Below are 9,865 nucleotides of genomic sequence, written 5' to 3'. Positions count from 1 at the left end.
ATAGAGCTCTTTTATATTGTCCCACATCTATAGCTCCGCAAAATTTTTTACAATACCACAGAGCGCTTGGCCCTCTGTTTGTGTTTTTTTTTTTCTCTCTCTCTCTCTCTCTCTCTCTCTCTCTCTCTCTCTCTCTCTCTCTCTCTCCTCTCTCTCCTCTCTCTCTGGTTGGAAGATTCAAGGCCTTGTGCATGGTAGGCAAAACTTCTACACTAAGCTACCTTCCCAACACCCCCTTTAGATCCCAAAGCCTATATGCGGAACAACACACTCTACTACTGAGCCACTGTTCTATTCCAGAGGATTTCTTTTTTTAATCATTATTTTATAAGTGTAGTGCCTGCATGTGTGTAAGTGCACCTGTGTCGTGCAATGAATGCCTGCAGAGGTCAGAAGACCGCGTCAGATCCCCTGGAACTGTAGTTACAGACAGTTTTCAGCTGACATGTGGGTGCTGGGAACCGAACGTGGGTCCTCTGCAAGAGCAGTCAGTGCTCTCAACCACTGAGCCATTACTCCAGCCCCAGTCAGAGGATTAACTTAAGCCTCATTCTAAGAGTTATGCACCCAGGGAGGCTGCCAGAAATCTTCTGTGGACATCGTTTTTTCCTTTCAGGTTGCTGTAGTCATAAAAATCCACCCCATTCCTTCTTATCCCCTACATCTCTCTGTAAGAAATGGGTCTGAAGTCTCGAGAAAATGACTACACGCCCCAAAGGATTTCAGCAAGGCAAAAAATTTTTACATGTGTAGAAGGGTGCTCAGCCTCACTCAAGCAAGGAAACAAGTACAGTCAAAGTCCTGCTGAATGGGTAGCACAGAATAGGCACGATTTCCAGGGCGAACTGAAATTTGAGCATATATTGATTTCAAGAAGGGCTGACCCTGAAACAATTTAAATTTATGCCAAATGACTTCTTTATAATTGATTTTTTTAATGGTGATTTGCCTGATTTTGACAGAAAAAAAAGTACATTTTTGTTTACATTTCCCACAATTTCCTCACTTTTTACAATGTTTTGTTTTGTTTTGTTTTGTTTTTTTGTCTTTTTTTGAGACAGGGTCTCCTTGTACCCCAGCTGTCCTGGAACTCATTATGCAGACCAGGCTGGCCTTGAACTCGAAAAGATCCGCCTGCCTCTGCCTCCCAAGTGCTGGGATTAAAGGTGTGCACCACCACGCCCAGCTTTACAATGTATTTTTATTCTCTTCTTTGGACTAAATTAATATTGCCTGACTTGTTCTGTGGTATTCATCAGCAATGTAGTATGATAAGAAGTAGGAATTTTGCCAATTATAGCTATTTCAATTAGTCTTTGGACTAATCCTCATGTGTGGGATCGTACAACATCCAACTGCAATCATGGCTCCTGAGACTACAAGAGAGATTGGGACTTGACCTCTTTTATTATCCTTTTCCTCCATAGCACCATAAGATTAGAAAAAGAGTCATTTATTATTGGGTAAAGTAGTTAATCCCCAAAGAGCCTTTGTAATGGTGCCATCAGGAGCCACATTATTAGAAGTGAGGACACAACACTATCATCACAGATACAACCCCCTTTTCTACTAATAGCATGCCTAGGACTAGTCTGTTTTCCCAGCCATTCTACCCATGGCATCCAATTGATCTTCTCTACTCTAAATAGCAACCTTAGTGTAATTCACAAATCTTTGTGGGTCATAGTATGTGTTATTTATCCAGTCTACATTTTAAAATCTTTTTTTTTTTTTTTTTTTGAGACAGGGTCTTACTATGTAGCCCTAGCTAGCCTGGAATTCACTTCATGGACCAGGCTGACCTCAAACTCACAGAAATCCACCTGCCTCTGCCTCCTGAGTTCCGGGATTAAAGGCAAGTGCCACCATATCTGGCCACTCTACATTTTTATTTATAGTAGACTGCCAGACTAGCACTGACTCAAACCCTGCTATTTAGTTCCTAGCCTTAACTCCATGAGGGACTCCTCTTGGCACTCTGATGGAATCTATATAAATATGAGGGCCAAATGATTCTCCTGGATGGGTAAGAAACCCAAATCCAACCTAAGGATATTGTGGCAATTGATGGCTGCTGGAAGGAGCAGAAAGAGTCTCTTTCAAGGATGGGACTCTTGGTAGGCTAACCAGGCTCCAAAGGATGGATCCACACTGAAGGAAATGTAGGGACACATATTAGAACCTATGGGCCTTATTGTATATATACAATAGAGTACATTAAATTGAGTGGGGGAGAATTAAAAGGAGGTGCTATGGATAGTGGAGGGGATCTAAATACCATTGAATTATATTATATGAAAATGGAAAAAATTCAATAAAAAGAGAAAACACACACAAAAATAAATAAATAATGTAGAATAATTTTTAAAACATTTTAAAAAATGACTCCTGGAGTCAAAAGCTCTTATTTTTGATAAGATAATCGAGGTTGACCTTGGGTAGGTTGGATACATGCAGTAGTAAAAGGGATAGCTAACTGGATGAAAGCACAGGTCCCACTCCAATTGACCAATACTGGTCCACCACAATACCTCCAGACATCTGCCCTGGCAGGGCTCAAACTAGAGGATGGAGGTCTTTATATCCAGACACATTTCCCAATCATTCCAATTCCTCCCCCAACCTTTCAAGGCAGGAAATATAATTGGCTCCTATCAGGGAAATCAGATAGTTGGGGTGAGGTCTCTGCCTCAGCTCCTCTGTGGTCAGGAATAGAAAGGACAAGGGTTTACAAGATGTTCCACCAGGCAATCTTGTCCTGGAAGATGTTCATGCATTCTATCCTTAGGGCATCTGAGGTCCCTGTGAGGAGGTAATGGGACCTTTCAAGCTTCTGACCTCCCTGTAGTACAAGCTTAATAGTAGCTATTATTTAATGCACTGACAGGATAGTTGATCCATTCCAGTCCTTCATTCATTTCCTCATACCCAGTTGTAACCTATATAGACTGCCTTAAAGCCTTAATGTCTACTACCCATACCTTTTTGTCATCCCTAGGGATCTCAAAATACATTAAAAAAAAAAAAAAAAAAAAAGAATGGGTTCCTGAGTCCTAGAGAAACAGTAGTATTTAATCATTTGCTGTTTCTTTTTCCTTTTTGTGAAAGTCTCCCCAATACTGGAGCATGTGCCACAAAGGATTATCTGGGGGAATCCTAGTTTTATTGGTCTCAGATCTTTTTCCCCTGGGTTCTGGAGTTATCTTCTTAGAACCTCAACCTTCATCCTAATGGACTATTAGGGGGATGTCAGAGGGAAAATCCTCATTTCTCCTTTCTTGGTCTTTCCTGGAGTTACTCACCTCTACATACACACACACACACACACACACACACACACACACACACACAGGATGCTTCTTGTATTCTCCCTGGACCTTTGTTAACCATTTTCCAAGTATTCTTGTGACTGTCTCAGTCACATTCTCATCCTCTGAATATTTCCACCCACCAAGGTAGTACTTATAGTCTAATTTTATTACATTGGCTGGTGCAGGAAGGTACCCACTTTCCCTGGTGCTTGCTTTGGGCTCTTACCACATTGTCAATCATTTGTGAGACAGGGTCTCCCTGTATGTAGTCACAGATGGCCTGGAACTTACAACATAGACCAGACTGGCCTCAAACAGAGAACTACTTGTCTCTGCCTCCTGAGTGCTGGGATTAAAGGTGTATACCACCAAGCCCAGCTGCCAATCTATTTTTGATTTGGGGTCTATGTTAGTTCCAAAGCAGGTGAGTATCTCCACATCCCGGGTCACTGCAATAAGACAGTAGTATGCACATCCCAGGATGGGAATCGGTCCCAAGACTCACAGTCATGAAGAGTTTTGTGCTAGGCATCAAGCTGTAAGAAAAAACTCTAGGATCTCAAGAAAATTACCACACAATCCAAAGTCTTGGCCAGGCAACATTTTTTACTTTTGCAGAAGGGTATGTAGCCACACTTAAGCAAACAAATACAGCGAGGGTCCTGCTGGGATTTTATTCCTAATGGAAAGGGGTCCTGTGCCTCACTCTGGTCAGAGCCTGGCCTCATAGTCTTATGCAAGTGGCTAATACAGAGCAGTGCATTCTCTGAAGAGGAATGAAGTGAGCATATATTTTGATTTCAAGAAGTGCTAGCCCTGAGTGGTGGCACACTCTTTAAATCCCAGCACTCAGAAGGCAGAGGCAGGTGGATCTCTGAATTTGAAGCCAGCCTGGTTCACAAAATGAGTTCTAGGCCAGCCATGGCTACATAGTAAGACCCTATCTCAAAAAAAAAAAAAAAAAATGCTGACCTGGAGCCAAGTGGCTTCTTCACAATTTATTTTTTTTTAATGGAGTTTTGCCTTATTTAACCCTTTGATAGAAAAGACAGTACATTTTGTTTATATTTACATCTTACTGTGATGTTTCTCTCTCTATTCATTTGTCCTCTACCTCCATTGACTTGTTACACAATTGGAAGTATCCTTCAGGCCTTCCGATATCAATGGCAGGCCATATTTAGCCTCTCTGGGGAGGGTAGAAGGTCTATAGTCTTGATGTATTCAGTGAAAACATGTCTCCCCATGTTGATGCTGCTTACAAGTTATAATTTATTGATGTCTTGACTGTTTCTCTTGCTTGAAATTCTATGGAAATGTGGTAAGGAGAGAGAGAGAGACAGAGAGAGACAGAGACAGAGACAGAGACAGAGAGAAAGTAAATATAGCACAAAACACTCCTAAAGGCACAATGTGTTGTCTGCCCCACTGCAGCTCTACCCAGAATCCTGTTAAGGCTCTAAGACTAAGAAGTCTGTACCCCATTTTATCCAAGACCACAGTTGGTCTTCTCTCCTTTGTAGGATATGATTAAGTAGGTGTATTGGATACTTGTCTTGTTACTGTTATAACATACCTGACAAGCAGCAAAGTTAAGGGAGAAAGGGTTTATTTTAGCTCACAGTCTGAAGGTACAGTTCATCATGGAGGTGAAGTCATGCTGGCAGGCAATCACAGTGCACCAGCAATCAGGAAGCAGAGGGTAATGAATGCTCTTGCTCAGCTAGCCTTCTCCTTTTTATGAAGTCCAGGGAATGGCATCACCACTTTTAGGATGGGTCTTCTCAACTTTGTTAACCTAATCAAGATAATCCCTCACAGGCCTGACCAGAGGCTTGTCTAGGTGCTTCCAGGTCATGTCAAGTGGATAATCATTATCAACCATCATAGTAGATGTCATCTAGCCAGGTATGGTAGTACATTCCTGAAATCAAAGTACTGGAGAGGGAGTAGCAGGAGGGTTGAGTTGAGGACCAGCCTGGGTTACATAACAAGACTCTGCCTCCAACAAAAAGAAAGCCTTCATTTTAATGAACTACTGGGCATCATACCATTCAGCATGCTTTGGTGTCACATAACAGAAAACCTGAATAAAAAAAGACAAAAAAACAAAAACAAAAAAAAAAACCTGCCTTTAACAAGAAGGGAATGTATTGGGTTGCATAAGAAGGCATTCAGAAGGGTAGACTTGGGTCTAGCCTAATGACTCTGGTGCTATTTGTCTGGAAATTCCTCAGCTGTGGTATTCTCTGAATGCTGCCTTTGTTCTCTTAAGTGGATCATAGAAACCTACCCTAGAAAAGCTTAGAGAAAGACACCTGTGAATGTTTACTGACATGCAAAACAGGACTTTGCATATGTGATTACCTTAAGGGCTTTGAGATGGGGAGATAATCCAGTGGGATCCAATGTAACCACAAGGGTCCTTAAAAAACTGAAAAGGGAGGTAAAAGGTCAATTAAAAAAAGGCAGGTGACAGAGTGATGCAATGGCTGGAAGCTTTCTCACTGTGGAAAATGCTTAAGATGGTCAACTCATTATGGAGGAAAAGTTTATTTTGGTTCACAGTTTCAGAAGTGTTGCTATCTCCTCCTCCCTTGGAACAAGAAAATTCAGCAAAACTTCCTGGAAGCTAAACAGTACCCTTGTCAGTTGTGGGAGAATGCCAAGACAACTCCTACATTTTTTGGATTTATTTAAATATTTTATTTTATGTATATGAGTGTATTGCCTACATGTGTAAGTGCACCTGTGTCATGCAATGCTCGTGGAGGTCAGAAGACAGTATCGGTTTCCCTGGAACTGGAGTTACCGACAGTTGTTAGCCACTATGTGTGTGCTGAGAATTGAACCCAGGTCTTCTGCAAGAGCAGTCAGTGCTCTTAACCACTGAGCCATCTCTCCCACCCTGGATTTACTTATTTATTTTTATTTTTTCTGTATGTGTGCATTGCCTGCATGTATGTAAGTGCACCTGTGTCGTGCAATGCCTGTGGAGGTCAGAAGAAGGCGTTGGAGCCTCTGGAACTGAAGTTAAAGATGATTGTTAGCTGATATGTGGATGGCTGGTCTTCTGCAAGAACAGCCAGTGCTCTTAACCACTGAGCCATCTCATCAGCCCCATCTCCTAAAATTTGTAATAGTCTAACAGAGTGATCCTTAAGTCAAGCAACTGTCTCTACATGATAGCATTTTGTTGTAAACCAATAGACACAACTGCCCTAACTTAGCTGGCACTGGGAAAGGAATCACACCTTCTCTACAGGGTGCATGTCCTCCTTTAAAGAGCCCCTCTCCTAGCAGCCTGGCCTTAGGATGACTAGATCATGTTCATTTACTGATGCGTTTGGCTGGTTTACCCAGATAAATACTATAGAAAACCAGGCATGAGCTGGCCCCCATCTTGCAAAGTCCACAGGCTCTCCAACTCATGCTAGCCCTTATTCAGCCTGATGCACTTGCTCTTTCTCCCCCAACCCACAATGATTCTGAAGGCTGTTCATTAGCAGATTCTGAGCACAACTTCCTTATTGTACAAATGAGAAAACAATATTGAAAAAGGAAGATTGCCAGAGGTTTAACCAAAGCACAATGGGTGTTTGTTTATTTGTTTGTTTGTTTTCTGTAAGTGCCTGGTGGAGTTCATGGCCAGTGGGCCAGTCCAAGCCTATATCCTTTCCCACAAAGATGCCATCTTCTAGTCTGGAGCACACTGATGGGACCCACCAGAGTATTTCAGGTATGCTATGGCCCCAGATTTAATTTGTGGGAGTCTTGATCTCATTGACACCTGCAACACCACCCATGGCTCAAACTCAGTGGTTTCCACCAGCAGAGAGATTGCAGCCTTTTCCCCCTGATTTCACTGAACAGTACTGGTATGAGGAGGCAGAACCCCAGCTGTGCTATGGCCCTGTTCATTGAAGTCCAGAGAAAGGCACTCACTGTGCAGCTGAACCAAAAGCCCCAAGACTGGTAAAAGCCTGTCATCTCTGAGACCAGAGGCATTACTCAGTCTTTTCTCTTACACCTTTGGTCCAAAACATTCTCACAGGATCAAGGAAGTGGGGGCTGAAGCCACTACCTCTGTTGAGCCTCACCACCTGCCTGAAGATCTAGCTCATCACAACACAGCATCCCAAATCCAGCTATCTACCTCTTCTACGGAATGTTTGTGGGTACTTAAGGAGAACAGTGATTCCTCTTTTTGCAGACAACTATTCATCCTTCCTAAAGAAGGAGCCTGCCTAATCACTATCCTGGAAAATGTGGGGACTATACAGACAACATTTGGCCTATCTTCCTTAATAAATTGTGTTCTACTGAGAAAAAAATAGAAGTCAATAAAACATTTGTAGCTGCAAAACAGCAGGTAGGTATAATACTTTAATTTGGACCTGGAATGTCTCCCTAAGACCCACATGTTATTTACAATTTGGCACTATTAGTAGGAAGTATTAGAAGGGCCTAGTTGAAAGTCTTCAGGTCACTGGGGGCATGCCCTTGAAGGCGATAGTAGGATCCCAAACCCTTTCTTTTCCTCTCTTTTTCTTCCTTTTCAAGATAGTGAATTTGTTCCACCATACAGTCCCACTGTGATGTGTTGCCATGGGTTCAAAGCAATGGCATTAATGAACCATTGACTGGAAACTCTAAAACTGTAAGCTAAAATAAATCTTTGTTTTTTGAGCCAGGGTCTCCCTGTAGCCCCAGCTAGCCTGGAAATCATTATATAAACCAGGCTGGCCTTGAACTCACAGAGATCCACCTACCTCTGCCTCATGAGTGATGGGACTAAAGGTGTGTGCCACCATGCCCGGTTAAAATAAAACTTTAAAAAAATATATCAATTATCAGGCTGAGTGTGGTAGTATGCAACTTTAGTCCCAGCGCTCGTGAGGCAGAGGCAGGTGGATCTCTGTGAGTTCAAGGCCAGCTTGGTCTACATAGGGAATTCCGGGCCTCCTGGGCCTATAGGGAGACCCTGACTCAAAAAGACTTCAAAAAAATCAATTATCTCACTGTGGTGGTTTGAATGAAAATATCCCCCATTGGCTCCAAGTATTTAGATATTTTGTCCCCAGATGATGGTGCTGTTTGGGGAGGTTTTAGAAGGTATGGCCATCCTGGAGGTGGGTTTAGAGAGTTCTTAAGCCTTGACAGATCTCCAGTCGCTCTCTCTCTTGCTTCCTGTGCCTGAGTGATGATGTGAGCGCTTAGCTTCTGCTGCTCCTGGTCCAGCCACCTCCAGCCACCATGCCTCCCTACCATGACAGACTGTAATTCCCCTGGAACCATAAGCTCAAATAAACTCTCCTTCTATAAATTGGTTGGGTCAGTGTTTCTATCACAGCAATAGAAATGTGATTAAATACAGTATTTGACACCAGAGAGTGGGCTGTTGACTGTGAAGAACCTGACCATGTGGGGTTTTGAAGAAATGTGGAAGACTTTGGAAGGTTGGGCTAGAAAAGTAGTTGATTGCTGTAAGTGGAGCTTAACAAACCATTCTAGTAGGGGCCTGGAAGAAAGTAGTGCTGAGAACAATGTAGTTCCAGAGGAAAATAAGGACTTAAGCAGCAATTAGGATATTTTGGCAAAGAGTCTGGCTGAAGTCTGCCCACAGCCAAAAAGCTTGCCTGAGGCAAGTTGAAAAGCAATGGACTAATTTCTCTGGTGAAAGAAATTTTCAAGACAGCCTAATGCAGAAATGGTGGTGTGGCTATTAATGATGAATATTATGCAGATCTACAGTGGAAGAGTGCAAAAGGGACAGAAAGAAATACAGTTTGGATTGAAAAAGAGCATTAGGAAGATCAGTGTTGGAGCCCTGGCATGTGATGGAGAGGATCCCATTGATAAAGAGATTAAAGTGATTAAGGAGGGGCCTAGAGATTCAAACTTAAACAATGGAGAGAGTGCCTCCAGGGCAAGACCACACCCAGTTAAGCCTCCAACTTGTGAAAGGAAAATCCTACAGGGACCACTGAAGAGAAAAGCTTCTAAAATGGATAAAGCAGGCTGGAGTCCATCCCAAACTTGCAGTCAAACTTGGCATTGTCATTCACCTGGTGCTGGCTTTAGAGGCACAGGATGCAAGAGTGAAGGGGTCATCAGTTCTTCCTCTGCCATTTCAGAGAGCCGCTGAGGCCAGGCAGTATGGAGCAGGGGTACCCCTGCCTAGAGAAGGCCCTGCTAGGCCACTGCATGAAGCTGTGAAGGTTGGCAATGGAGACCCCAAGAAGTTCATGATGCCAGAGCTGTGAGGCATCTGCCAAGAAAACCTGCACACAGGGAATGGTACCAGCACAAGAGAGAGATATGTGTTGCACACAGCAAAGCTAGAGAGGCTGAGCCATCTAAGCCCTTTGGAAGTAAAGTCCCAGAAGTTGACATGGAGCTACTGGATTTGGTGTTTGTCCAGCTGGTTTTTGGTCTTGTTTTGGTCCAGTATTTCCTTACTATGCTACCATTCCTCCCTTTTGGAATGGTAATGTGTGTTCAGTTCCACTGTATGTTGGGAGTATGTAATTTGTCTTTTGATTTTGTAGAGA

General features: G+C 42.9%; 1 pseudogene; it reads left to right on the top strand.

Annotated features, from left to right (window-relative positions):
- The first annotated feature begins 4,954 nt into the window (after positions 1 to 4,954).
- On the top strand, positions 4,955 to 7,307 carry LOC103741726 (annotated as a pseudogene).
- The last annotated feature ends 2,558 nt before the right edge of the window (positions 7,308 to 9,865 follow it).

Source organism: Nannospalax galili, unplaced genomic scaffold (assembly GCF_000622305.1).
Source record: "Nannospalax galili isolate Female #2095 unplaced genomic scaffold, S.galili_v1.0 scaffold700, whole genome shotgun sequence".
Taxonomy (NCBI): Eukaryota; Metazoa; Chordata; class Mammalia; order Rodentia; family Spalacidae; genus Nannospalax; species Nannospalax galili.
The sequence above is the reverse complement of the archived record's forward strand: the minus strand, read 5'-3'. Positions and strand labels throughout refer to the sequence as shown.